The 14,232-nt window shown below is 38.8% G+C and overlaps 1 pseudogene; it reads left to right on the top strand.

Moving 5' to 3' along the window:
* Positions 1 to 274: 274 nt before the first annotated feature.
* On the top strand, positions 275 to 10,879 carry LOC127490797 (phosphoglycerate mutase 1-like; annotated as a pseudogene).
* Positions 10,880 to 14,232: the final 3,353 nt, after the last annotated feature.

Here is a 14,232-nt window from a genome sequence, read left to right as displayed (position 1 = left end):
AGGACTTCAAAAAGTTTGTGGATAATGAAATTAAAAGATGTTTATTTTGGTGTGATAAAGCTGAAATCAATGCATACGAAGCAACTTTGAATACAGAAAAACATGTATTATAAAACATGCTGCAATGTTTTCAACATTTTTGCACCAAAAGAAACATCTTACTTTTAAAAAGCTTTATTTATTTACTTGAAAGGTAGAGTTTCAGAAAGAGAGAGAGGAAGATACCAAAAAAGAGATCTTTTATCCACTTTGTTTCACTCCTCAAAGGGTCGCCATGGCCATGGTCTGGGCAGTTCGAAGCCAGGAGCCTAGAACTCCATCTGGGTCTTTCATGTGGGCGGCAGAGCCCCATGTACTTGGAAAGTCTCCTGCTGTTTTTCTGGGCATGTTAGTAGGAAGTTGAATCAGAATTGGAGCAGCTGGGACTTGAACCAGCACTTGTAGAGGATGCTAACATTGCAAGCTACAGATTAACCCTCTGTGCTACAATAAAACAAACATCTTTAATTCTATTTTCCACAAAATTTTGAATGAATTCATTAACTTTTATATTTTATAGTATTTGGCATACAAGGAACATACAGTGTTACACATCAGCTGCTCATGATATCTGTAACTTTTCAGTATTTTGAAAAATGTATGATCTACAGGAGGAAAAACAGAAGAAATAAAAATTTACCAATGCAAAGAACAGATGCTGGTATATTCACTGATGTCAATGTAAATCAGACACATATTTGCGTATTATATAAGAGAAATAGATTCACATTTCTTAGCTATAAAATTCTGTTTGGGTTCAAACCTTCTATTTGCTTGGAAAAAATTTACTCATTTAATTTGCCAAACTACGACCTTTAATGTAGATATCCCAAGATGAAACCTATTTTCATATTGTTCACTTTGGCTTATTTACAATTGAGCTATAAAACAGAAATATATATATATATATATATATATGTATTTTTTGACAGGCGGAGTGGATAGTGAGAGAGAGAGACAGAGAGAAAGGTCTTCCTTTTGCCGTTGGTTCACCCTCCAATGGCCGCCACGGCTGGCACGCTGTGGCCGGCGTACTGCACTGATCCGAAGGCAGGAGCCAGGTGCTTCTCCTGGTCTCCCATGGGGTGCAGGGCCCAAGCACTTGGGCCATCCTCCACTGCCTTCATAAAACAGAAATATTGAAATCTGCCTGAATCTGTGCATACATACATATGCTAAGTTAGTAGCTTGAATAAGTAGAGTTTAATCAGTGGGACAAGCAAAGAGTCTTCTGTCATATTACCAAGCATGACACATTTTTATTAGTACATAAAGGAATGAGTGATGGAAATAGAAAGGGTTTCTGTCTGAGAGGGAACAAGTTATAATTACGGGCTATTAAACAATCAGGTATTTTCTGAGTGACAGTAATATTGACAATATTACAATCAATTACTTTTTCTTGGAGCCATTCAGTTTTAAGGAATAGTCCTTATGCCAAGCTCTTACCCTTATTATGAAACAGGGCCATTCACTTCACTACACCAGGACATGGTGCCTATATTGTAGTTCATACAAATGGACGATTGGAGCTGTAAACCACAATCCACACTCCTTGGCTATAGTTTTCCTTCAACTGGATTTAAGTTCTGTTATCTCTAACCTCTTAATGACATTAATCGTGGCTCTTACTGACTTAATTCTTCCAGCAGTTGGAAAAGCGTATTTCAATGCATTGTAAACATGAACAGAATTAAGTAGAAATATCTAGGCTTCTTAAACACAAGCTTATTTGGGGTAGGGAAATATTTATGGTTAAATAGAATAACATGATGCAAGCTCCTACTATCTTTCTTATCACTCACTTTAGATGTAGACTATTTCTTCTATCAAAAACTGTCATGGAATCTTTGGAGTGTAAACAATAATCACAATTATGATTCCAGGTACAGTTTTCCAAATTAATCTTGTATACTTGATTGCTAGCAGTCTCTTAATAACTAAAGAAAGTGAAAAAATAGTTATCAGATTAGATCTGCTATTTTTTTCTCACAGAAGAGGGCAATGCCCACTATAATGACTTTGCCAGCTGAGTTACAAAGATAATGCATACCTTTGAGAATCATTTTCTAAAAACCAGAGATGAAAGAAGTTTGCTGTTTGAAATAATTCATTTAGAAAATAAATAAAAGCCATTGCATAGGAATGCTTTCATCTCACCCTCTCACCATCATAAAAATAACCTACCTTTTCTCTAATTCTACCTTTGTTGCTCTAGCAGCAAAATAAATGCAAGGACACTTCAAAAAGCTAGTGGAAAAACAAAATTAAAAGTAGAAGTTTATGTTTGCTACAAAAGCAATTTTTAAATCATGCATAATTTCTCATAATATGCATTTTCCACATATTATTAAAAAGCTTGTACCAAAATAAGGTCATACTTTTTATTCCGTTTCCCATGAACTTTTTGAAGTATCTTCATACCTTTGCTACCATCAAGGCCACCCTCCTCCAGAATTTTCTTTAGCATTTCATTCATTAAATTCTTAATGATGTTAAATTCTCAATGATGTTTTTCTTTATATTTTTTCGCCATCTGACATTACTGAAGCATCCACCTACACTGAATCATTCTCATCAGTGATCAAACATGCTCTTGAGTGTTAATGTATTTTTTGTTTTTAAAAAAAGCTCTTTACCATGTATCTTCTAATTTCTGTGTTTATTGGTCTTTCATTAAATTCTGGGTAGCATGGTGTACATATAGTTTGTGGGTAGATTTGCTTATCTCCCATTCTCTTGTCAACTCTCACACCCATATCTTTTTCCCTGATCTCACTGAGGATATTTGCCAAGATCATTAATGAATATATTTTTGTTTAAAGTTTCGCAGGATCTGAAACTGTTGTTTAACCAATTCTTCTTGGAAAAAATTGTTTTTCTTATGGGGTTGTGAGACTAAAGTTGTTTTTGTTTCTACTTGCTTAACTATATTGCCTGCTCAGTCCCTTCATTGTTCCTCTCCTCTGCTTGAACCCCTTGAAATGTGGTAGTGCCCTATTTGTCTATCTTGGCACCCCTACTATTTTCTTGATATACATACTTCATGGATGTCTTGTTTTAAACTATTTCTTCCACAATTCCAGGCTCACACCACCAATTCTAAATGTCATATCTCCAAGTGTATATATTCTTGGCACCTCAAATTTCATATGACAAAAACTGATCTACTGATATATCTCCTTAAATGAACTCCATTCCTTGCCTCATCGTCTAAATCTCAGTAAATGGTAGTACTAAGTTGTATGAGACCAAATTATAGCAGTTTCATCACACTCTTTTTCTACTCCTTTTTCTACTCGTATCAACTAGTCCTGTTGAACTTATCTTCAAAGCATATCACAGAAGTGTTCAATTTTCTCTATCTCCACTAATTACTTTAGCCCAAACTACCACCATCTTTTCATGGGACTATTTTCTTTTTGGGGGGGACTATTGTCCTACCATCATAACTTATTCCTTTGCTATCTCGCTTCCTCTCCTAAAATCCATTTCCCACATAACTAGTAAAGTGTTCAGCTCAATCTGTTAATTAGAAAAATCATCTCATGGCCAAAACCCTTCAAAAGGCTCCTGTCAAAACACACATATGATTCACTTATTAAATGAGTTGGATTCAGAATGAGGAAAGAAGGGAGCATGTCTACACTGTCTTAGCACTGCAATTCAAAATCACTATTGGAATTTTTTCTTCATCCCAAAATGTATCCTTGAGCTGATTCTATAGATTTTGCTATTCACATTCATTTATTGATGAGTAGTCTTGTTTTCTGATATTAAAAGACCAGACTAGTGAAATATAAAATCTTCAATCTGTCATATAATTTAAAGCATCTCAAAAAAAATCTATTTGATAGTCCTAACTTGATTTTTAGATGGCATCAGGGAAAAAGCAGCATATTTTACTTCTTTTTTTTTCTCCCTGACTATCTGCTATTCCTGGCTTTTGTAGAATATTATGTAGAAGAAAGGCAGATACAGAAGAAATGGGAAAGTTACGCGATTCATGCTGTTGTATTTGCTGTTGTGTCTTACTGTGGAGCAGAAGCTTTAAAATATGTTTTTGTCTGTTTGTTTTAAGATTCTTTACTGTATTGAAACCTTCCACTTTCCCTTTTTCTGGTATGAGCCATATCCTCACAATTTGCTACTTATAACTCACCTCTCAGTTCTTCCTTCAGATGATATTCCTTTTCCCTTAATTCTCTCTTCACCGCCTTCCTTCTTTCCTTTTCTCTGTCTCTCTTTATGATGAATATGTAATGATTATACTTATTTACAGAATGCTGTGATATTTCAGCACATGTGGTAATAGGGATATTATTTGTTATGTGGATTATTTTTTAAGAATGTTTATTTCATTTATTTGAAAGGCAGAGTTACAGAGAAGTGAGGGAGGGAAAGAAAGAGAGAGAGGTCTTCTATTTGCTGATTCATTCCCCCAATGGCTGCAATGGCCAGGTCTGGGCCAGGATGAAGGCAAGAGCCAGGAGCTTCATCTGGGTCTCCCATGTGAATGACAGGAGCCTAAGCATTTGGACCATCTTCTGTTGCTTTCCCAGCACTTTTAGCAGTGAGTTGGAGGGCAAGTGGAGCAACCAGGGCAGGAACTGGCACCCACATGGGCTGTCAGAGCCATAGGCAACAGATCAACCTGCAAGCCTGTTTGATGAGATCCTATCAACAAATCTATTACCTTCATAAAAAAGATGGAGTTGAGGAGTTAGGTAAATGGATTCAGGGATGCAGTCACTCTAATGAACTTTCGATGCTTCCTCACCTCCTTAATGAATCCTTTAACTGTTTCAATTTGACTTACAGGCTCCAAAAAGTAAGAGCTACAAAATTGGCTTTGATCTACCTTCTCAACAAGTTTATTATTGAGTAAGTCCATCATTTGAAATTTCATGTTTCTTGCCTCCCTTTGTACCTGTTTAAAAGATTTATTTATTTATTTTAAGGTCAGAACTACAGAGAGAGAGAGAGAGAGAGAGAGAGAGAGAGAGAGAATCTTCCATCTGCTGGTTCACTCCTAAAATGGCTTCAGTGGCCAGGGCTGGGCCAGATTGACGCCAGGAGCTTCATCTGGATCTCACATATGGGTGCAGATGCCCAAACGCTTGGGGCATTTTCTACTGCTTTCACAAGCTCATTAGCATGGAGCTGGATAGAAAGTAGAGCGGTCAGGATATGAACTGGAACCCATATGGACGGCTGGCTTCGCAGGGCAGTTTTACCTGCTATGCCACAATGCTGGTCCCTTGTGCCGCCTGCAGAATCATGAAGCAAGACCCCTACCTTTCACCTTACACAAAAATTCACTCAACATGGATTAAAAACTTAAATCTATGACCTGACACCATCAAATTATTAGAGAGCAGTGGAGAAACCCTGCAAGATATAGGTACAGTCAAAGACTTCTTGGATAAGACCCCGGAAGCACAGGCAGTCAAAGCCAAAATTAACATTTGGGATTGCATCAAATTGAGAAGTTTTTGTACTTCAAAAGAAACAGTCAGGAGAGTGAAGAGGCAACTGACAGAATGGGAAAAAATATTTGCAAACTATGCAACAGATAAAGGGTTGATAACCAGAATCTACAAAGAAATCAAGAAACTCCACAACATCAAAACAAAAAACCCACTTAAGAGATGGGCCAAGGACCTCAACAGACATTTGTCAAGAGAGGAAATCCAAATGGCCAACAGACACATGAAAAAATGTTCAAGATCACTAGCAATCAGGGAAATGCAAATCAAAACCACAATGAGGTTCCACCTCACCCCAGTTAGAATGGCTCACATTCAGAAATCTACCAACAATAGATGCTGCAGAGGATGTGGGGGAAAAGGGACACTAACCCACTGTTGGTGGGAATGCAAACTGGTTAAGCCACTGTGGAAGTCAGTCTGGAGATTCCTCAGAAACCTGAATATAACCCTACCATACAACCCAGCCATCCCACTCCTTGGAATTTACCCAAAGGAAATGAAATTAGCAAACAAAAAAGCTGTCTGCACCTTAATGTTTATTGCAGCTCAATTCACAATAGCTAAGACCTGGAACCAACCCAAATGCCCATCAACAGTAGACTGGATAAAGAAATTATGGGACATGTACTCTATAGAATACTATACAGCAATCAAAAACAATGAAACCCGGTCATTTGCAACAAGATGGAGGAATATGGAAAACATTATGCTGAGTGAATTGAGTACCAAAGGGACAAATATCATATGTTCTCCCTGATTGGCGACAACTAAATGAGCACCAAAGGGGAAACTTGTTGAAGTGAAATGGACACTATGAGAATCAGTGACTTGATCAGCTCTTGTCCTGACTGTTGATGTACAATGTAATACTTTATATATTTTAGTATTTTTTCTTTGTTTTGTTCTAGTACTATTGGTTGAACTCTGTAATTAACACACAATTATTCTTAGGTGTTTAAATTTTAACTGAAAAGTGATCCCTGTTAAATATAACAGTGGGAATAAGAGAGGGAGGAGATGTACAATTTGGGACATGCTCAATCGGACTTGCCCCAAATGGTAGAGTTAGAAACGTGCCAGGGGATTCCAATACAATCCCATCAAGATTGCATGTACCAATGCCATCTCACTAGTCCAAGTGATCAATTTCAGTTCACAATTGATCCCACTGATAGGTCTAAGAGACAATGGGATCACACAAACAAGACTAGTGTCTGCAAATACTAACTGATAGAATCGAAAAGGGAGAGAACGATCCAACATGGGAAGAGAGATACACAGCAGACCCATAGAATGGCAGATGTCCTAAACAGCACTCTGGCCTCAGAATCAGCCCTTAAGGCATTCGGATATGGCTGAAGAGCCCATGAAAGTATTTTAGGCATTGAAAGCCGAGACACTCTGGAAAAAAAAAAAAAAGACCTAAATGAAAGGTCTCTGCAAGTGAGATCCTAGTGGTTAGAACGGGGCATCAAAGAAGGAGGTACCTTTCTCTGAAGGGAGGAGAGAACTTCCACTTTGACTATGACCCTGTCAGAATAAAATTGAAGTCGGCAAACTCAAAAGGCTTCCATAGCCTTGGCAACTCATGACTAGAGCCTAGGGAGATTACTGACGCCATAAACAAGAGTGTCAAATTGTTAAGTCAACAACAGGAGTCACTGTGTACTTACTTCTCATGTGGGATCTGTCCTTAACGTGTTGTCCAATGTGAAGTAATGCTATAACTAGTACTCAAACAGTATTTTACACTTTGTGTTTCTGTGTGGGTACAAAGTAATGAAATCTTTACTTAATATATACTAAATCAATCTTCTGTATATAAAGATAATTCAAAATGAATCTTGATGTGAATGGAATGGGAGAGGGAGCGGGAGATAGGAGGGCTGCGAGTGGGAGGGAAATTATGGGGGGGGAGCCATTGTAATCCATAAACTGTAATTTGGAAATTTATATTTACTAAATAAAAAATAAAAGAAAAGAAAAAAAGAAAAAAAAACCAATAGCAACAAAACAGCAATTTGTCTTTAATAGGTCACTACATGTATGGAAATCTAGTCCTCTTACCTTGGTTTGCAGATATTCACAGGATATGACTCTTTCAAAATTCTATTATCATGTCTTTTTTAACAACTCTTGCCCACACGGATGCCCAGACAGCAGCAGCCTCATTTCAGTCTTAAACACAAATTCTTTCTTGTCTTATGAGGTTTTTTTGAGATTTTTTCTTCCTAGAATATTTCTCTTGCTATACCAATGAACAACTTTTCTGTTTAGTGTTTTGATTAAACATCCCTTCTTGAGATAATCCCATACTGATCTTTGTATCTATGGGAGTGGCTAATTCACTGTTACATCAAACCTGTTACATTTTTATATAGAATTTACTGTCCCATGCTCTCAATTATTTCATTCCCTTGTTTCCACAAACACCACTATTTTATGTTTTCTTCTTATTTTGTGACTATGTTTCTCATTTCTCAAAGAAACCAGAAGCAATGGTAAGGAAATCATGTCAGTTCCCTTTGAACAATCTTCTGTATTATTTATGTCTACACTCAGATCCTGGCTTCCTGTTCGTATAGATGGACTATCTCTAGTCATATTTAATTCAAGACCCCATCATTTTGGGATGGGTCCATCTCACCTATTCAAGCACGATAGATTAATCTGTCTCATTCTCTACCTTATCCAATTTTACCATCCAAAAACGCTATCATATTTGTTAACAAAGCAAACCTCTTTTAGTCTTACATTCCTCTCTGGCTTCCATTCAGTTCTGTTTCATGTATGGCAAGGTTTTCAAAGAAATTTGTTTAACATGGCAATCCCCATTTCATAAAGAACACATGCAACTGGGATCAGTCCTGTGGCACGGTGGGTTAAGCTCTGGTTTCCCTACTTCTGATCCATTCCTGTGCTAATGTGCCTGAGAAAGCAGTGGAAAATAGTCAAAATTTGTGGGCCTGTGCACCCATGTGGGAGTTCTGCAAGGAGTTTCAGGCTCCTTGCTTCAGCCTGGCACAGTGGGCATTCAGAGAGTTAACTAGAAGATGAAAGACCTCTCTCTCTCTCTCTCTCTCTCTCTTTCTCTCACCCTCTGTCATTCTTCTCTTCTTCTTGTCACTCTTTCAAACAAGTAAATAAAATAATCTTTAAAAATGCAATGGCTTCTTAACCAACACCATTCACTCTAGCATTATTCTGGTAAATGTTACTAAATATTTAGAAATGACAGAAACTATAATAAATTCTCATTTTTCTTTTGTGTTTAGTATTTATCAGTGCCATCTACAAAATTAACACTGCAAAAATCTATATATAAACCTTGCATTTATTCCAAAATACCAGAATTCTCTTACTAATTCCCAAAGGTGTTATTTCTGAATCAGTGTCTGACAGGCACTTAAATTTGTATGAACTATATCACTTGATCCAAGATTTTGAAACATTTTTAAAAGATTCATTTATTTATTTAAGAGGTAGAGTTAAAGAGATAGGGAGAGAAATGCATAGAGATCTTCCATCCTCTGGTTTACTGCACAACTACCAGAACTAGACCAACCTGAAATTAGGAGCCAGAAGCTTCTTCCTGGTCTCCTATATGGGTGGCAGGGTCCCAAATATTTTGGTCATCTTTATCCATTTTTCCAGATCATTAGCAGGGAGCTGCATTGGAAGTGGAGCTACGAGGACATGAACCAGTATCCATATGGGCAACAGCTTAACCTGCTAGGCCACAACACTGTCCCCCATTCATGATTTTTGTGGGAACAATGTCCCAAGGATATCAGCAAATTGCAAATTGTTTTAATAAGAAAGGATAAGATGTTGAAGATGGGGCCTGCAGCCCCATAGCATCCATCTCAATTTGTGAGGAAATACATAATATTATGTCCTAATTGAAGAGGACTAACAGTTAATAGTAGTCAACATCATAGACATCATTGTCCAACTTATGCAATGACTGAAAAAATAAAATATAACAAACGTTTTACAAAATAGGTGCCAACATTGTTGCACCTGTATCAGTTAGACAAAAACAGTGCTCTCAATTGGAATCTTGATGAAGTGGGATCAGGATCTTAAAATGTTTCACTGAAGAAGTATAACAGGGGATGAAACATAATTTTACCAGTACCATCCTGAGGACAAAACACAACAATAGCAATGGTTATCAAGAGAAGGAAATGAGCCAGTCAAAGCCAAGCTGAACTAGTCAATAAACATCATGTCAATAGCCCTTTGGGATGCTCAAGCTATTTTCCTTCTTAATTTTGTAGAGGGCCAGAGAACCATAAGATCTGCTAATTATGATTGTGTTTGAGAAGCTGAGCCAAAGCTTTCACATAAAAATGTACAGGCGTGAATGCACAGGTGCAGCCAGTGAACGGAGCTACAACTTTGGAATCTCAGCAAATCCCTGTGGAGCTGCATTTCCGTGTCGCTGCTGTGGCTCCCTACAACTGGTACTGAACTGGCATGGTGAGAACATCTAGAACCTGAAGAATCAACTTAGGGCTGATAGGATGCCAACCTGAGCCCCAAGCCCTGGGAGATGTTGGGGATACCTTGGCATCTTTTTCACCTTGGTGCAGAAAAGAGACCTTTGGACCCTCTGGATGTTGCTGGATGCTGTTGATGAGATGTGGCTGCCAGTTTTGTGGACTTGGAACCTCAAAGAGTGGCACGTTGGGGGCCTAACTGACCTCAATAAAGCATAAAATGCTTCCAAGCATGGGGAGGCCCAGGAAAAGACTGGAGGAGCTTCTATGTTCCTCCACACTCCCACAGAGCCTGACCATCCCTTCTACAGCAACATCAGTAGGGTTAACAGGTATGCAGATCACACTGCGGAGCCATGCCCTTTTGGAATGAAGAGATTGTGCCTTAGATCAAGGAGAGGAAATGGGCACTGATCACAGCCAGTGACAGCAGCCTTCTGGTCACTGTCAAGCATCTGGATGGTCTCTCTGGAGAGAATATCATAGAGCTGAAGCTGCTGATAATATTCCCATCGCCTATGAATTGGATGAGAAAAGCCCATCAAGCCCATGCAGTTCCTGGGGGATGAAGAGACTGTGCATAATGCCTAGGAATCTGTTGATACCCACGGAAAGGCCAAGAAGCAAAAGCAAGTAGGCAGACCACTGTCCTCAGGACCACTCTTCCTGCCTGCCCATTCCTCTGCACCTGTCCCCTGCACGTGTCACGTTGACCACATCTGTAGGCACCTTGGATTGCAGCTGCAGGTTGGGACTGGTAGCTCCTGCTTTCCCTTTAGCCATTTTGTCTCCTGCACCATTCCTTTCACAGAATCTAGTCAGGACAGCAAAATTGGGGTATAGGTTCTTTTTTTTTTATAAATCCCTTCATATTTATCTATTTTTTTCAAAACCTTTCTGATTGTTTTAATGGGTCTCATTGATTCTTCTCTAAACCATATTTAAAATCTGACCTTTCTCATTTGTTTATTTTACTTCCAATGACACAACCCAGATCTACAGCAACTACCTTTTCTGATGATCCTTCCTTAATTCTTCAATTTCATCTTTTTTCTTCCCTTCCTTCCTCTCATTACAAGTAGTTAAGCCTCTTGGGAACACAGATCTAGCATGATTTGTTCTCTGAAAATTTCTCAATTTTGATAACATTGATTATCATTTAGTACCTAAATGAATAAATAACCATCCCTTTCCTCATGCTGAAATAATTATTGCTATTGACTAGTTTCTTTGTCAACCCCCATTAAAATGCATTGATGTGGTAGGCATTTGCTGTAGTCGTTACGAGGCTGCTTAGGATGCCTACATTCCATATCAGAGAGTCTATATTTGATTCCCACCTTTGCTCTCAACTCCAGCTTCCTGGTAATGTGGAATCTGGGAGTCAATAGGTGGTGGCTTAAGTGGTTGAGTCACTACAATATGTATAGGAGTCCTAGGTTGATTTCTCAGATCCTGGCTTTGATCTGGCACAACCCAAGCTGTTCCAGTGGATGGGACCACTCTGTTTTTTCTGTCCCTGTCTCTATTTCTCTATCTGTGCCTTTCCAAACAAAAAATAAGAGTCCTAGAAATGCTTGATTCTTCATATGAATAGAGTTACTCTTCAGGATATCTTTCTTTTTAAGATTTATTTAGGGAGTCTACACTGTGGCACAGTAGATTAATCTTCCACCTGCGACGCCGGCATCCCATATGTGTGCCAGTTCTAGTCCCAGCTGCTCCACTTCCTATCCATCTCTCTGCTATGGCCTGGGAAAGCAGTAGAAAATGGTCCAAGCACTTGGGCCCCTGCACCCGCGTGGGTGACATGGAAGAAGCTCCTGGCTCCTGGCTTCAGATCAGCTCAGCTCCACCCAGTGTGGCCATTTGGGGAGTGAACCAGCGGACGAAAGATGTTTCTGTCTGTCTCTCTCCCTCACTGTCTATAACTCTATCTCTCAAATAAAAAAATAAATCATAAAATTTATTTATTTATATCAAAGGAAGAGATACAGAGCAAAAAGGAGAGAAAGAGAGAGAGGGAGAGAGAAAGAGAGAGGACTCTATCTGCTGGTTCACTCCCTAAATAGCTGTAATGGCCAGGGCTGGGCTGAACCCAGGAGCTAGGAGCTTCTTCCGGGTCTCCCATGTAGGTGCAGGGGCCAACCTTAGCTGTTTTTCCCAGGAACATTAGCAGGGAGCTGGGAAGTGGAACAGCTGGGACTCAATCCAGCACTGATATGGGATGCTGACACTGCAGGTGGAGGCTTATCTTTCAATGGCACAGCATCACCCCCAGGATGTCTCTTTTACACAAGACTTTGTGAGACCACATTATATTTTGTGTTCAATTTTTATTATGGTTGTATTTTTCTTATATCATTTAAATGATAAAGCTCCGTAGGTTTTTATTATATTTGTGTAGCACAAGACCTTTATACATACTATACTGGCAAAAAATATAACCTGTGGTGTGAAAATACATGGAATAAAATTTTACTAACACTCTTCAGTTCACCCTCATTTTTGAGGAAAAGTAGTAGTTACAGTTAATAAAAAGACATCATAATGGACAGAAAATAAAGTGTCTGGAAATAGTACTTCATGGTTAATTTATGCCAAGACTCATCTTGCCTATTTGAACTAGTGATTTATATTCCATATGTTCTCAGTTGCTTGAATTCCATATCCAAGGTTTCCTGACTAACCTTCAGTGTTCCTAAAAACTATTATAAAAATAAATGGATGGGATCAGTGCTGTGACGCATTGGGTTAAAGCCTCAGCCTGCAGCATCAGCATCCTATATGGGTGCAGGTTTGAGTCCCAGCTGTTCCTCTTCAGGTCCAGCTCTCTGCTGTGGCCTGGGAAAGCAGTAGAAGATGGCCCAAGTCCTTGGGCCCCTGCACCCACGTGGGAGACCCAGAGGAAGCTCCTGGCTCCTGGTTTCGGATGGGTGCAGTTCCGGCCATTGCAGCTATTTGGAGAGTGAACCAACAGAATGGAAGACCTCTCTCTCTCTCTGGCTCTAGCCTTCTCTGTAACTCCGTCTTTCAAATAAATAAAATAAATATTAAAAAAACATAAATGGGTGCATCAATTTAAGCTGTCTACTAATAATCTGAATTGTTTTGGGAGAGATTTTGATCATGACTGCTTATTTTAAACCTCAACTTTAGGGAAGATACATGGTCTGTAAGAACTTCTACCAGGTTAACATTTACCTACCTGACTGAGGAACAGGAACCTGAAAACTCACTAGGGCCACAGTTAGGACAGGGAATTAAAGAAGTTTTCCTTAAGATTGTAATAGGGTTTCAGAGGTGTTAATGTGAGTTTTGTTAACTAAAGGCAAGAAAAAATTGAGACTAAATAAATTACTCCTTTATTCCTGACCCTTAATTGGGAAACTACTATCTAAAGAGATATACCTGCTTTTAAATTTTTTTACTTTAATTTTAATTAGTTTTTAACAGATTCAATGTGGTTTGTAGATACAATTCTAAGAACATATAATTCCCTCCTCCCTCCCTCTACTTTGTAGTCATATACAAAACCAGACCTATATTCCCCACCATCGCGCACCGTCAATTTGAAAAGAGCTTCTTGTTAGACTTCTGTAATGGTACTTTTTATTGAATTTGTTAACAAATACATTCTATACATTTCAAAGCATGCCTCTTCAAGGCAAAGGTTATATGTTATGGTCCCAGTTATCATTTTTTCTTTCAGGTCCAAGCTCATCTTTCAATATTGCTCTCTGATAATAAGCAGAGTCTCTTTAAGCATTCAAGAGAGAACAATAGTAACTGTTTTCAGTAGAGGTGCTGAGGGACATCGCAGAAAGAGGGCTTCAGACACAGGTTCTTCATGCTTTACAGTGGGCAGCACAGTGGAGATGAGGACATCTAGAGGAGCTTAGCCCCTGTCATACTCCCAGAATGTGTGGTGCCTATAATTGCAACTTGGTCCTGGAGCCACCCATTAGCAGCCCTTCTGTTTGCTAAATGAATTTGCAGGTAACCTGTTCCCACCTCTCCTCCAGAGGTTTGATGACTGCTGGCCTAGTAATTATATTTCAGTGGAGGTTTGGAAAAATGGAGTATTTATCCAGGGGAATGAACAGCAGCTTTTCCAAGAAGTTTCCTCTTAATAGTTTGTATTTTAGTACTTTCCATTACTCCTAAGGTATCACACAGTTTTCTTATATTATGTA

This window comes from Oryctolagus cuniculus, chromosome 6, assembly GCF_964237555.1.
Source record: "Oryctolagus cuniculus chromosome 6, mOryCun1.1, whole genome shotgun sequence".
Taxonomy (NCBI): domain Eukaryota; kingdom Metazoa; phylum Chordata; class Mammalia; order Lagomorpha; family Leporidae; genus Oryctolagus; species Oryctolagus cuniculus.
This window is presented reverse-complemented; position numbering and strand designations above follow the sequence as displayed.